The following is a 16,675-nucleotide window of genomic DNA, read 5'->3' on the forward strand; positions in this document are numbered from 1 at the left end:
GAGCTCGTCCTTATTTCCCAGGGAACTAACAGCTTCGTTGTTCAGCAAATACTTCAGCTGAAACACGGACAATTTTCTCAATGACGTTATTGACCGGGATAGAGTGAATAGCTCTGGAACAGCATCAAGCAACGGTGTTGGCTCGTCCGCTAGCCTTCTCACAAGCTCATATTTAACCCCGTCGGTGGCTAGAGACTGTTTTTTACACATAGCTTTAAGCTCGTCTACCTTCTTTTTGTAGAGAGGATGTTTACTCCACGCATCGCGATTTCGACTATCCTCCAACTCCTTCTCCATTTTCTCCCTTAAAATTTCGAACTTCTTTTTCACGTCAACTAATGGAAGCCATGTCAGTATCGCCAAACTTGCGAGAACTGACTCTGGTGGACTGATACTCAGTTGAAAGCACTGTAATAAGATTCTTCCTGGCAAGAAGACTGCTGGATTATTCTGCAAGCATACCAACTGGTCAGCCAATTTTTCAGACTGTTCTGTGGAACAGTAATGCAGCTCTCCAGATGTGCTATACCAACGGATATAGTCCGGGACAGGTTGAGGTTGATAAAATTTTCCAGGTATTTGAGACAATGTTATGGAGTATTTATCTCTCCACGACTTTTCCCCATTGATCCATTGATAATCGTCGTAATAGTATCGTTCCTCTGTCGTTGGTGAATTCCATAGAACTTCCATATCGTTTGTCAGCTGGTTTATACAAGGTTTGTATGTCCACCCACAATCTCTTTTCTGCTCTTCAGAAAGGCTAAGAAATCTTTTGAGAACAATCTCATCATCAAAACATTTTACATCTAGCCCGCGATGACAAACCATTGATTTATTGTTGAATTTAGCAGTGCGCAGACAATCCACAACTTCGGAAGCCATCGCGTTCATATTTTCATGATGTTGCATTGTTCCAGTTTCGACATTTTTGTGAACCAATCTGCTTGAAAATGGTCCGTGGCCTGACAGCACAGCGTTCTCAGCAGAGTGAACACGCTCAACAAAATTACGCTTACTGTGGTACTCTGCAAAAGAACGTTGTGAAATCTTCTCAAATCGCATATAGTACATTATTCTCACAAGACACATTTGCGTGAGTTGCGAGCTCGGGTCCTCGCCATGACCATTGTCGACAATGAAGGACATATTCTTTCGGAGTAAGCCGAATTCATCTCTGAATTCACTATCAAGCTCTGGTAGATTGAATAGATGAAAAATTTCATTCATGGCGTTGAAAGTGGATTCGTTTTCAAAGTGCGCTGAATATACGAAACTGACTGGGGTTCCGCTTCTAACAACAGTGCGTTGTATACTTCCATTGTCAAGATGATCATCTACAAACTTTTGAGGATCAACAAACAAATGCGTCATCGGATACACAGCATTTATTCTACTTTGATTGAATGTGTGATCCTCGTAGATCAGCCTTTTTTTCCATGATTTGCCTGGATTCTGAACAGGTTGGATATCAGCTTAAAAAGGAAGGAATGAAAATGCACTGCCTTACTACCTCAATACGTTTCACCTTTGTGACTATGATATCGCAACTTTGTAATTCCTTTACGGAACTTTATCTGAGAACAAGTAATGTTGGCGAATTTTGGGGAATTTTGCTCACTCACTCAATATTTTGGTACTTTTCCAGAATAAGTCCTTGTTCCCGCCAAAATGAGTTCTCGCCAAAATAGGCCAATAATGAGACACGGATGTGCATTAAAATTGATGTATAATTTGAACAGGTGGCAAGGGACAGGGGGACAATTGCCCCCCGCCCCCAGCGGAGGCTTTTTGAAGGGGCGCTAAAAAAGGAAGTTTTCTTTCGTATTTGCCCTTTAGTATATAACTTTCACGCCCCTGGTCAAATTTAAGCTTTGTCTTGGAAAAAACTTTCAACAGCAGTGTGGTAGATTCTACTCCCATCTCAAGGGTTAACTGACAAGAATAAGAATGATAAAAGAGGGTTTTTACTGATGTTATACCTGGGATAATCGTTTTTGCATCTTTTGAGTCTATAATCCATGATTGTGAGTTTGATTCGGCAGCCTCTATCAAAAGGTTTACGTTCTTTGTTGACCAATGAAGATTTTCAACGAATTTCGAAACACCACTCCGTGGGATCTTCCTCAAGCTAATGTTAGCGTTAATGTGGCTTTTGTCGGCATGATGTTGTTTTGCCTGGTGTGACTTTTCCCGGTAGGAATCTAAAAAACGGGTATTCCTTTTTTAGTAGATCTAATTTCCAGGGTACTATCATTGACAATGTAAAAGTTCTAAGGGTGTAAACCTACTTTTGGATTAAATTGATCAAATATAAGTATGCTTTCTATGTGATTCTTTTTTTGACCAGGATAATCAAAATTGAGTTTAAAAATTTTGCAGCTTTGCTAGACTCTTTGAATAAGAAATTGAAAACTTACTTGTATAATTGTAACAAGAGCTCAACGATATTGTAAAACCCGGTGGTGCTGCTTTCAGGAGAATCTCCCTCGCCTGTGGCATCGTTATGATGTTGTCTGATGAGCGAAACATTACTTCAGATGTTAGCCTGGGGTGGCTCTCGATACCACCTCCGATGCAACTGACACCTCCCTATATTATAAATGAAAATTAAACCTTGAGATTATTACTTATTAATTATCAATAATTAATTCAATATTCTTCAGTTCAATGAAAGTCATTATAAATGGTCTAACGTAAAACACCAATAGTTCGAGGGCCCTCTCAGAGGGCGTCAGCCAAACCAATTTCATCCCTGTAGTTTTGAGAAACTTAGCGTTGTTTCTAGACGTTTTTACAGCACATTTGAAGACTTATTCGAAAATTTGAAGTTTAATTAACCACCTAGAGGTTTGGTCTTGAATTTTTACCCCAACAAAGCTTTCTACGAGTAAATTTTGTACATTGAAAGATATGAAAGTCTTCCCCTAATAGTTCCACAACTTACCTCGAATATCTGCTCCAGCACAGAACCCAGTTCAGGGAAAATGTCTGCTTTTAATGCTCTACCTCTCAAACGATTCCTGACTTTATTTATTTATTTAAACTTCCGACAAAGAATCCTTTTTTCCATTCGTCTCTGCTCGAGGTTTGTCATATCATTTCTTACGATTCGCGAATCTTTCTGTAAAGTCCTGTATGACCTTGCGTTTGAGCTTAGTTCATTTTTACAGCTACTGATAGCACTTCTGTTTTTGATACCAAGTAGAGAAGCAACAAACTTTGAACTAGTAATTTTTGCCAAACATCCCTTCATTATATCTCTGTCACTTTCTGTGCTGGCCATTTCAACAAGCGTTTTGAAATCCTCTTTAAGGGACATAGATACTTTATTGTTTATTTCCCTTGTCAGAATATCACCTGGGATAGTGTTCAATAAATCCTGAAGTTTATCTTTGTTGAAGCCTTCACTTGGATGAAACACGTAATATTTATTATGGACAATCAATCTGTCAAAATGCAAATATTTCTTTAAAAGTTTGATGAATCTGCTGGCACTAAAATTTCGGTTTGAGGCATCATCATTCCAATATGCAACAAATAAATCCTTTGCACTAACTACAGGTCCATTTTCAATAAAATATTGGATTGAGCGAATGACCTTTTCATATTCATTTCTTTTGTTGAGATTTTTTTCAATGTAAAGCTGCGATTGTAAATTTTTCAGACTTTGATTCGGACTTGATATGACGGTGGCTTCCAGTTCTTCGTTTTTACGATTTCTGTTTTTCGAATAGTTAACCCCTAATTTCTTGTAAAATCCTTTAGATAATGCAGGAAATGCTAATTGAAACATTGGATGGTCTTCATTTTCTGTGCTGGCATTTAAATTAGAGTACCAACTTTCTGATAACTTTATTGAATCAAAACTTTCGCTGGAAAGGATATATTCCTTCTTAAACCAGGATTCTGATAAGCTTTTAAGATCAATTCCATTTTCGGATGTTGACACCGCTTTGGAATGGAATAGGTTTTCGTTATCTTTGGTTGACTCGATCGAATTGTCAGTTTTCCATCCTGGAGAAGATGAATTCGATTTATTTGTATGGAAATGTAGAGGTGATTCGTTTTTCCAAAGAGTCCTTGTTCCATTGGATGGTGATCTAAGAGTAAGAAAAAAAATTTTTGATGTAGTCGGTTGACGAAAATATTGATAATTCAGTCCTGCGTGAAAGTCACTTAGACTTAAATGTACAAATTTAACGAATCGGTCAAAGCTCGATATATTTACTCACTCGTCAAAGGATGAGGGTTCTTCATGACTCGATACAGCAGACCGTTCAGGTGAATCGTTTTTCGTTAGAGGCTGTTTCTCGGTAAATGATGATCTAAGAGTAAGAAAAAAAATTCTGACGTAATCGGTTGACTAAAATATTGATCATTCAGTCCTGCGTGAAAGTCCTTAGACGTTAAAGTACAAATTTACGAATCGATCAAAGTTCGATATATTTACTCACTCGTCAAAGGATGAACGCTCTTCATGTTTTGATACAGCAGACCGTTCAGGTGAATCGTTTTTCGTTAGAGACTTTTTCTCGGTAAATGATGATCTAAGAGTAAGCAAAAAAATTCTGACGTAATCGGTTGACGAAAATATTGATAATTCAGTCCTGCGTGAAAGTCGCTTAGACTTAAATGTACAATTTAACGAATCGATCAAAAGTTTCGATATATTTACTCACTCGTCAACGATGAAGGTTCATGACTCGATACAGCAGACCGTTCAGGTGAATCGTTTTTCGTTAGAGGCTGTTTCTCGGTAAATGATGATCTAAGAGTAAGAAAAAAAATTCTGACGTAATCGGTTGACTAAAATATTGATAATTCAGTCCTGCGTGAAAGTCACTTAGAGTTAAATGTACAAATTTAACGAATCGATCAAAGTTCGATATATTTACTCACTCGTCAAAGGATGAAGGCTCTTCATGTTTTGATACAGCAGACCGTTCAGGTGAATCGTTTTTCGTTAGAGACTTTTTCTCGGTAAATGATGATCTAAGAGTAAGAAAAAAAATTCTGACGTAATCGGTTGACGAAAATATTGATAATTCAGTCCTGCGTGAAAGTCGCTTAGACTTAAATGTACAAATTTAACGAATCGATCAAAGTTCGATATATTTACTCACTCGTCAAAGGATGAAGGTTCTTCATGACTCGATACAGCAGACCGTTCAGGTGAATCGTTTTTCGTTAGAGACTTTTTCTCGGTAAATGATGATCTAAGAGTAAGAAAAAAAATTCTGATGTAATCGGTTGACGAAAATATTGATAATTCAGTCCTGCGTGAAAGTCACTTAGACTTGAATGTACAAATTTAACGAATCGATCAAAGTTCGATATATTTACTCACTCGTCAAAGGATGAAGGCTCTTCATGACTCGATACAGCAGACCGTTCAGGTGAATCGTTTTTCGTTAGAGACTTTTTCTCGGTAAATGATGATCTAAGAGTAAGCAAAAAAATTCTGACGTAGTCGATTGACGAAAATATTGAGAATTCAGTCCTGCGTGAAAGTCACTTAGAGTTAAATGTACAAATTTAACGAATCGATCAAAGTTCGATATATTTACTCACTCGTCAAAGGATGAAGGCTCTTCATGTTTCGGTACAACAGACCGTTCAGGTGAATCGTTTTTCGTTAGAGACTTTTTCTCGGTAAATGATGATCTAAGAGTAAGCAAAAAAATTCTGACGTAATCGGTTGACGAAAATATTGATAATTCAGTCCTGCGTGAAAGTCACTTAGACTTAAATGTACAAATTTAACGAATCGATCAAAGTTCGATATATTTACTCACTCGTCAAAGGATGAAGGCTCTTCATGACTCGATACAGCAGACCGTTCAGGTGAATCGTTTTTCGTTAGAGACTTTTTCTCGGTAAATGATGATTAAAGAGTAGCAAAAAAAAATTCTGACGTAGTCGGTTGACGAAAATTGAGAATTCAGTCCTGCGTGAAAGTACTTAGAGTTAAATGTACAAATTTAACGAATCGATCAAAGTTCGATATATTTACTCACTCGTCAAAGGATGAAGGCTCTTCATGTTTCGGTACAACAGACCGTTCAGGTGACTTCTTTTTCGCAAGAGACCGTTTCTCGGTAAATGATGATGACCAAAATGACGCAAATGGACTATATAGAATATGAAAATATTAATACTGTCGGCGGATTCACTTTGATGGATTAAATTTGGAGATTTTGCAGCAAGGATTTGCAATTCTGTTCTTTTTGAACTTAAATCGAAAAATGAAATTTGCGAACTTAAAGCTACCAAATTTTAAATCCATGAGCTTTGGTGCAATCTCATTTAGACCCAATGGATGGTGAAAGTAAAAGGAAAGATTTACTAATCAATGGTTTTAAATAGGTATAGTTACTTGTTTTTCAATCTTTTGTAACCAGTGTCGGAAATTTGCTTCTGTGTCACCAAAAGGACAAAGTGATTGGGTTGCCACCAAGTGTCCAACTTTGTATTGGACATGTGAGTCCACATGATCGTCAAAGATCTCTCGTGGTTTTCTCCAAATGTCATGTTCAAATCATTCAGATTGATTACACCATTTCTGACTCCAGGATACACTGACCTTATCCTTGTATTCAAAACATTAGACAATGCCGCAATTTGCCTCAATCCAGAATATTTATAATTTTTAGACGTAGTTACAATATCGTCCTCATATGAAAATGATCCACATGATGAATAATTATTGTATAAAGGTTTGTCATATTTTTCTCGATTTTTTGTCAATTCTACAACGGTTTTCATACGTAACTCCAACGATAAGTCCTCTTTACCTGAAAGCCCTTTGGAAATGGAATTGAATAAGCAATTTCCGTCACCTTTACACTTTATCGGGAAAAAGTCATTGAACTCTTTTGGCAGTAATTTAGATGCTGTCCTGTCAATTGAACTGTCTTTAAATATAACATCTAAATCACTGTCAACTTTGTATCGATTAATTCTGCAATTGTTCTTCCCACAAAATTCTTCTATTTACCCTTGTTGTCCCACAATTCTTTGTAAAGCTCCTGGTAAAAATTTATTCTAGCCATTGATTCAATTTTTCACTAAAACGAAAACAAATGAATGTACAAAGGAAGGTTCATGGCAAATGAATTATGTTGCGATACACGCTTTTTTTCATAAGAACCAGTAAATTTTGGTTCCGGATGGGCCGTTCTTAATTTTTGGAATTTTTCAGGCTTCAATGTTCTTATGATGTTTAAAATCAGTACTTTCTTAGTAATTTCTGAAAGCTGAGGCTCAGATTGTTCTTAATTTGTTCTTAGGTTTAAGCCAAATTTTAGCCTCGTGTTCTTATAAAATCTCGAAAGGAGACGATTTTTGATCATTTTGGTAGGTTAGTATTTCTTATTTAAAAAACATATTTTTGGTGGTCTAAAACATATTTGAAGTAGCTAATTTACTATAAGATGAAAAAATGTTGCATCAAAATCTGCCAAAAATGGTAAAGAACTCTCTGTAGCTCCTCAGATATTGAAATTAAGTTAAGAAGATGGGGTATAGGAAGCTTTCTATACTTATCTATACTATACCTATCCGAAAATCCTGTCGTCTTTATATCTTGAGAAGTCGGATGAAAGATAAAGCATTTTTAAGTCAACCAACATTTTGGGGGCCCTTGAATTAGCATAAATAGAATTGAAAATTCTAAAGATGGGTATAAGCTAAAACCTGTGGAATTCTTTTGCTACCAACTTAACTTCATAGTTTGCAACAGAAAATTAACTTCATGCACAATAATATTTGCTGAATCAGCAAAAACGGCAAAAATTGTCATTTCCTAGGAAAATATAGCAGAAAAATAACTTTAAAGCCTCATATCTTTGAATTGAGCCAAGTTTCAATTATGAAATTTTCACAGAGTTATCCATATTCAAATAGAATTATTGTCAAAAGTAAACGGTTTTCAAAAATTCAATCAAAACGTCATTTTATCTAAACATTCATTTTCGAAATTTCAAATTTTCCGGTTTTAACTTTGTATTATCGAAAATCCTGAAATGCTTTAGAAATATCATCAAATTTTACATCAGTCAGGTGTTTTTCACTCTAACATCACTGGACTATACAATTATAAAGTATATTCTTATAAAAAAAAGATATATAGGAGGAATATATATTAATGCAAAACTAAAACAAAGCCCCTGGAAAAGGAAATCTGAAATCGCTGGCGAAAATTGAACCATTGCAAAGAAAGTTTCAGACACTTATCGGTACTATTATATAGAAGAGACACAATTTCATCAAAACTATCATTCTTTCCGTTCGTTTTAAAACACATGAAAAATCTAATCAAAATTAAATAAATCTGCAAAGTTTCTATCACCAGGCTTCGAACTAGTTGTGTTTCGCTCGCCCTGTAAATCACGGTTATTATTGTCTTTGTTTGCACGTTCATCGTAAATCTGTGCGGCTAACGAACCCATCATTTTGTCAACTTTTTCATTTGCAATTTCGACATATTCGTCAAAAGGCTCTACAGGATCGGATAATAAAGACTGCTCTTTTTTCTGTAACATTTTCTTCTGAATTCCTTTGATTGTTAAAGATAAAACAGTTTGCTTTCTCTTTAAAATTGAGAAAACCTCTCTGTAGTCCTTTTCCAAGTCTTCCCTGTGCTTCCCCCCTTCTGTATCTAATTTGCAAACAAATTCAACGTATCCCTCCTCAACACTCCTATGAGCTTCTTGCATCATTTGAAGAGTTCTCATCAGAGATTTTTTGTCTTTAGCCATGATATCACTACTTTCCGATAGTTTGTCAGCTTCTAGTTCCAGCAAAGATGTTTTTCTTTTTGTCCAAGCAGCATCGATAAAGCCATCTCTTGCTTGCAAACCCCAGCTTTCAAAATGATAATCGTTCTTCATTTCTATCGCTTTCTCATTGTAAAATTCCATGAAAGACTTTGTCAATCCATCCGCGTTTTCCATCTCGTCTTTCTGAAATAAAGTCTGTTCTTTGTGGGTTTTAGATTTATAGAAGGTTATTGAATGATTGTTAGTGGTTCTTTCTTTAGAGCTTGATATTGATTGAGAAATATCAACATTTGTGTTACCTTCTGAAGGCAAGCAGGAAGAAAAAGAGCTACTATCCTCGTCGTACTTGACGTCACTCAAATCTAACCCAGACAAAGAAAGTACTCTGTTAGATGATTCAACTTGGGTTTGATTTTGCTTATCAACTGAGCTTGTACTTTGATCAGTAGTAACATGGAGGGTCAGCTGATGTGTGTAGCCTATATGCGAAGTCCCTGTGAGAACATCTTTGAGTTTATACTTTCTTTCCTTTATAGTTGTAATTTTTGTATCAAACATTGTAAAGTAAAACCCAGCTATTCCATGGTTGGCAATGATTGTTGAGCGAATTTCGTTGAGGGAACGATTCCGGTCCATGCTTGATGGAATGATGCCTTTTTTTTCTCCATGTTGATCAAGTAAAATGATCATTTTCGTCAGTTTTTTTCTAGAAATAAAGAATCCATAAAACCTACTAGAAATTTAAGAAAGGTGTAAAAAATCCAAATAACCATTCAAATCTAGGGCAAAAGATTAAGAATCTTAATATTTTTCATTGCGAATTTTATAATCTAAGTTTAATTCAAGTCACAGAATATGAAAGAATTAAAATGTAAAAAAATAAACTATGGTCCAAAAAATAGACAAAAAGTCAACAGAACTAAAATCTGGTAAAACACAAAAAGTCGGCAATCAGTACATTTTTGATGCGCAAAATTTTTTGTATCAAAATGCAAGAGTTGCTAATTCTTTAGACAGTTTATTTATAACGTACAGAAGATAATTAATGAAAAATTTGAAACTTCTTTTCCCGACTTTAATGTACTTATATCGGAGGCTAATCAAACGTTTGCTTGATTGTTTGAATGTTTTTTTTCCTCTCGACTACAACTTCTCCTCAGCGCTTCCTTTGCTTTCCTGAGTTTCGACTTCAATGCAGACGTATCTTCTCCTTTTGATTCTAAGACTTCAATATTGTTTTGAATTTCGACTACCAGAGCTTTATTTTTCTTCACCAATTCACTTTCATAAACATCTATTGGTTTAGCCTCATTCCAGCTTTTATTGATCTGATCATGTATCTGTCTTTTTGACATGCTACACTTGGACAAGCGTTTTGCTTCGATATTGTAAAATTCCCTGTATCTTTTTGTTCCCTCATTTGCCCCATCGATTTCAGCTTGTGTAAAAATTTTAACGCCTTTTAAGACCCAAGGCTTCATCGGTGCAAGTTTGAAGAGACTTTTAGGTTTAGAACCTTTTGGAACTGGGCTGGTAGGCTTGTTTGTCTTGGTAGTCGGAGCTTCCGTTTGAAGATCGTCAGGTTTAGGTTTTTTTGCAGCAGGTGGACTGGTAGGCTGGTTTGTCTTGTCCTCCATTTGAAACCCTTCATTGATATTGTCTACCGATTTTTTCCAATCAGATTCGGTTGGAGTCGAGTTTAACACCGCAGCACCTGTTTGCCCAATTTCTAAATGAATAACTAGTTTACCAAGTTTTGTCTGTTGCTCACCTATTTCTCCAATCGTAAGAAGTTTTTCTTTTTCATATTCAACATGGCCATCTTTGGAAAAAAAGGAATAGTTGAAATCGATTTCATCTTCTAATTCTTCTCTGATACTGGAAAGTTTATCATTTATTCGAATTCGGGGAAGTACCGTTACATTCTGTCCTTCATTAATTACTATGCAAGTGACGTCATCTTGCCTAGAATGAAATGTTCCGGAATTTACTTTTTTTAAATAACGCCCCTAATCCTATCACGCAAAATTCACGAAGCTGCATAGCCTATACTAGACTTCCGCTTTTCGAATTTTTTTTATTATTTAATTTAATTATAGAGCCGAGGTTCTTGCTCTCAGGTTAAAACATGAAACAAAGCTCTAAAGGATTATATTTAAAAATTGTGGATGATCAGCGGGAGTGATTGAAAAAACTGAAAATGCACCAACAAAATAGACAATAGATCAATTATGTGCCTCCATTTGTGCAAGATTTGCCGCAATTACTTCTTCCCCTAAAAGATTTTAAGTCACAAGTATCTTTGCTAACCGCGAATTATGTATCAGTAATGACTTTCTTACTTTTTATCTATTTTCTGTGTTATTGATTTCTTTGGTGGAACTTTCTTCTTTACAAATGAAAGTTTAGCTTGACGCTTACTCATTTTTAATCAATTATTTGCGGTCAAGAAGTGCTAAAACAACAATAAAACAATAAAAGTAATAAAGTTGACTTTCAAAAGAATATGAACAAATCGTGCATCCAGTCTCCATTCTCTGTTAAAAGCTTAAATCTTCCAGTGGGGTGGGGTAAGGTGGGACTGTCGCCGAGTCGCGAGTCTGTGACACGTGTATATGCATTTTTTCCCTTTGCTTTGAAGATGACTTAGTCTAGGCTAAACCAGAAGCGAAAGTGAAAACTTTATCCAAAAAAGCAATTTCAGAAGAACGGGCTCGTTGAAATCCTTGAAATATCCCCTCCACCAAACACAAATTTGAGGCTTTTGGCTGAGTTGTTTTTTATTTTAAAGAATTGAAGATAATTAGGATTATGAAAGTACCCTAGATACGGTTTTCTTTATTTTTGGAGGCACGGCAGAATCAGTCATTCTGACAGTCATTTGGATTTTAACGGTTGAAAAACAGCGGTCACTATACCCTTAACTCTGCTGTCTGTCAGTAGTAGTTATTCGGTTTCAAAGTAAAAGATAGCAGCAATCTCATTTGATGAATCGGTGAAAGTCTAATAAAAAGGCGGACCGCAAAGGGCTCAAGCTGTTCAAAATTTAATTACAGAAATAATTTGATTGATATAGCTTATTTAATTTGGGGCTTTACAAGTTGTCCAGGGAATTAAGAGATATGGAAACCGTTTTGTGACATTTTAAAAATAAATCTAAGATTTTTTCAAAAATTTTGCCTTTGAGGGGGTCGAAAATTTTAATTGAGGCATAGTACCTCACGATTCAACAAGAAAAACTGTCATTTTGAACATTCTTTGTTAAAAAATAATCTATAAAATAGGCAAATATGCATTATCTCGGAAGTCTCCAATTCTCACACCAAGCTTTTTCGATAGCGATTTTTGAGCACTTGCCAATTCGTTTTCGCGCCTTTGTTCGTTTCCGGGGGGTATTAGGTTTGCGAATTGACGGGTATGTCTGAGCCGAAAATCGAAAATTGACCCTTTGAGAGACCAAGTTTTGATGATTTTGGGACCCTTTGAGGGATTTTTTCCTAAATTTTGGTTGATTTTTTCCAAAGTTTGGTTTGATTTTCACCAAATTTTGGTCAAAATTTCTGGAAATCGTGACCCTTTGAGAGAAAAATTTTAGATTTTCGTGATTTTCAGAGACTAAACTCATGAATTTGCACCCCTTTGTGAGACTTTTGAGGCCAGAAAAAAGGTACCCTTATGGCTTGCACATACCCAGCACCCATTTTGCCTAAGTACCCTCCCCCCCCCCGGGATTTGTTTGTAAATTCAATTCTATTCACCAAGCGCACTCCCATCAGAGGGCTTCGTGAAACTTAAAACATTCTTAAGTCATTCTTGTTCTTAGTCATCCAATTTTCAAGCCATACCTCAATAAAATGATTTTTTGCAAGTTCCGGAGATAATACTTTTTAATTGCTTTAAAAATCTACATAAGAAGAAGAAAACTATTTAAGGTTTAATTAAGCGTATACTTTGGGCCCAAAGATGACGTGCGATCGTCGCACGCCTAGATTAAAATTTTGAGCCCTTTAGGTGTGCGACTCATCGCACGCCCCAATCCTTTTAGACGTGCGATGGCGTGCGAATGTTTTAAAGTAAAATTAGTTATTTTATCTCTCATTAGCTAGAAGGTGAGACAGGGTATAAAAGATACATTTTATATAATTTTAAGAGTTTACATAGAAGCTTTCTTATATCAAAGATTGAATCAAACAGAAAAACGAATTAATTCGAGCGGAAAAAGCGTTTTCATAAAAAATCAGATTAAAAATGTGTTTCTCTTTGCGATATAAAGTAAAATCCCCATCCCCACTGAATCTTCTGACTTGAAAACAAAAGAATTGAAATCCCCAGCAATAAAGAGTATGGGATTATTGATCCCCGTCGAGTTTTAGTCCGTTATTTTTACCCCCACTGGCTGAAAAAATCCCACCGGGTCTGTGAGAAGGGGGTGTCTTTAAAAAGATCGATAGTGATACAGGGGAGAGTGAGTGCACATTGAACAATATTAATTAAATATGCAAAAGTTGTTTATCAAAACGCTTTATTAAACAACTACATTCCTCTCTCTTTGAAATTCAAAAGAGAAGATAAATGTCTAGACTTGTAAAATGTAAAAGGAATTTTTTCGCATGTGCTTCTCACTCGCTACTCGTTACTAAAGATAATAAACATGTCCAATGAACCGAACATTTGTTATGACGTAATAACCAGAGAGAAAGAAAAATATTTTCTCTTCAGCAATAAGGCAAGCAAATAAGGGAGTTTCTTCTTTTATGATGCCAGAGAGAAAAGCGTGGAAAGATTGAGAAAGAAACTTTCTTTTTTAAAGAAGTTTTTCTGCACGTGCGATGCATCGCACACCTGAATTGATTTTACATATTTTACTAGTGCAATGAATCGCACGCCTCAGTGCCTTTGGGGCGTGTGTGGAGGCGTGCGCATGCGATCGCACGCCTCATATGCCGAAGCCTGCAATATACCAAAAGATACATATATTTTCGCGATGTGACCGAGTGGGGTATTTTCAGTCAGTAGAAGTAAAAATCCCGGGGGGTTACTACCCTTGCCGATCGACGGGGTGCTCCGCTGAGGTTCGAAAAATGGACCCTACGTGGGACTCCAAAAAACATTTAACTAAATTTTGAAAAAATTTGACGAAATTAGCGAAAAAAGTTACCCTGAATGGGACTAAAGTTCTAAAATTTTCCAAAAACTTTCTACTTTTTCCCCAAATTTTCTAAAAAAGGCATCTTACGAGGGACTGATTTTTCAATTTAGATGTTTTTGCGACCCTACCAGGGACTTGTGGAGATGAAAAAAGGTAGCCTGACCAGCGGCGCATCCCCGTAACCTATTATGCCCTAGTACCCACCCCGGGGTAAAAATAAAGGATTAGAAATCGATGGGTAGTAATAACCAACTAGGGTTTTTACGTCTGAGGATTTGAATTCATTGTTTTCAAGTCAGAAAATTCAGTGGGATGGATAAAATAACATGATATTTAGTTTTTAGAATTCGTTTAAAAGTAAACCCTGAAAGTTGCTGAAAGTCTTGAAATTTAGTCTTGAATTTTTAGTGGGAATTAGTTAAACTTCTCAAAGAAAGCTCAAAATAAAACTTAGGGCTGGCAATAAAAAATAAAAAATTCAAGATGTCAATATTCCTAGGATGTTCTTAAATTTTCGGCTAATGTCGTCATAAATATTCAACTATGAAAAAAACTTTCAATTTAGGTAGAACAATTGCAGAATGGCTATATTCTTATCAAAATCTGTGACGTCATCTTCTGAAGTATATTGACAGTTAGGATTTTCTTACGATTTGGCCAATTTTCACCCTACTCTCTCGGGTACCTAATCAGGGTTAGACAGGAGACCCGTCCTATGTTTTTTTTAATCGGCTGTACATAGGACGGGTATGAACTGTGAGTCCAATATTGGACTCACATTTTGATCGGCTAAAACCTTGAGAAAAAAGTCTGTTACCGAATCCGAATAAAAAATCAAAACATTGAAGAGAAAAGTGATTGGCTGTTTTTCAACTGTCATTTTGAAGAGCCAAATTTAAATCAACAGGTCAAACCATCCTATGAATTTTGCGATCAGTATATCAAAAAGAAATCATAGCATGGATTCCCAGGGTATATCAGCGTCCCCGCTAATTAATTTTTCCAATTTAATTTTTCCATTCTTATTCCAACCTTATTTAGTTTTTGGGAAAATGTTTTTGAAAGTTTTTTTTGCCCTGATTCTTCTATATTACACGTTTTTTTTTTATTAGAACCTAGTTTATAAGAACATATAGGCTGAAATTCGTCGAAAAATTAAGAACATCTTAAGAACATGCCCAGCCTCAGTTTGGAAAAAAATGACAAGATACTACAATTTTTTCCTCTTTTTAAGCAGTTTTAACCGAATTTAGGGGTGGATCTTCAAAAGTCAAGAGTCAAATATTGTCCAAATTTTGCCAAATTTAAGTGCTCTTTATTTTGTATCATATTGTCGATTTAGAGTAGTCTGAAAAATTAAGAACACATTTAAGAACATTTTAGGCTGAAAATTGCTAAAAAAATAAGCACAACCAGGCTCAGCCAAATTTTAGGTGTTCTAATAAAAAAAAAAACGTGTAGGCTGCTTTTCAAAAAATTTCCACCCAGGACATTTTTATTTCGACCCCCCCCCCCCCAGCGTATTAAGTTTTGAGATTTTTTCCATCCACCCGGTTTATTCCACCCCCCCCCGTTTATTAGGTACTTGAGAGTAATATACTTATAGAAGTTTGTAATCTGTAAAAAGTAAAAAAGATTCCAAGGCTTCTTATTTTCTTCCTCTTTTCTCCTTGTTCTGTCACTGCATACTAAGGGGAATTCCCCTAGTTTCTTTATCTTTCTTTTTGCTAATTTGGTTTAAGTTTCCTTTCTTTTTTCGAACACCTGTATCATATTTCTTTTTTTAATAAAAGAAGAGAAATATCAGTTTCTGTTTCGTTTATATCATCATTAATTTCACGTGGTTATTTCCCTTTGAACTGTGTATCAATGCAATGTACTTACATAGAGAAGAGAAAAAGCGTTTTTGAGAAAAAACATTTTTGTGTTTATAGGTATAGGGGAGAGTAAAAGCTTTCAATCACACCCTTTCTTCAGCACATGCTTATTTACTTTAATGGCAGAAAATTTTGTTCCCAGAAAATTTCGCAAATAACCGCACAATTCGCGAAAAAAGACGTTTTATAAATAAAGCATTTTTTTAAACCAATCATCAAAACAAAAGAGCGCGGGCAACGTCATTTAATTGTTCAATTAAACAATAGAATGTCCTCTTTCTAAAATTACGTATTAACGACCCGAAAGTTTGCCATGTTTTGACTTTTAAGAGATGAATAAGAATTGAAATTAAGTGTCTGTGTTTTTACTCTTGTCTCCCGAATAGACGTGGGGTCCGAACATTGAGTTTCAAGCCCGAAGGGCTAGAGGTCAATCTCTAACCTTTCTCAGGCAAGAAAAATTGAAGCCTTAAAATATGTGCCGTATTTTTGATGACGGATTGAATCTAGCAATTCCTTTGTTTTCGAGTGATATATTTTTCGAAATTAAGCGGTAAATTTTAGTTTCAATCTGTCATTTGTGTAAAAACCAGGCGGGTCGCTCAAGGCCGCGCAACTTTGGTAGGATTTGTTGGCTTCAAATCCTACCAAAGAGATTGACCTCTAGCCCTTCGGGCTTGAAACTCAATGGGTCCGAATAAGCAGGGGGGTAGGAAAATTTTCTAAATTCTAATAAGAGGGGGGTAATTTGTAAACTGTAATAAAATATTGAATTACTCGAATTTAATTACAGGGGGGTCTTAATAAGGGGGATGGATTTATTTTCGATTAACAATTAGCGGGGGGGACGTCTATTCGGGAGACAA

This window comes from Clytia hemisphaerica, unplaced genomic scaffold, assembly GCF_902728285.1.
Source record: "Clytia hemisphaerica strain Z4C2 unplaced genomic scaffold, Clytia hemisphaerica genome assembly, whole genome shotgun sequence".
NCBI classification, from domain to species: domain Eukaryota; kingdom Metazoa; phylum Cnidaria; class Hydrozoa; order Leptothecata; family Clytiidae; genus Clytia; species Clytia hemisphaerica.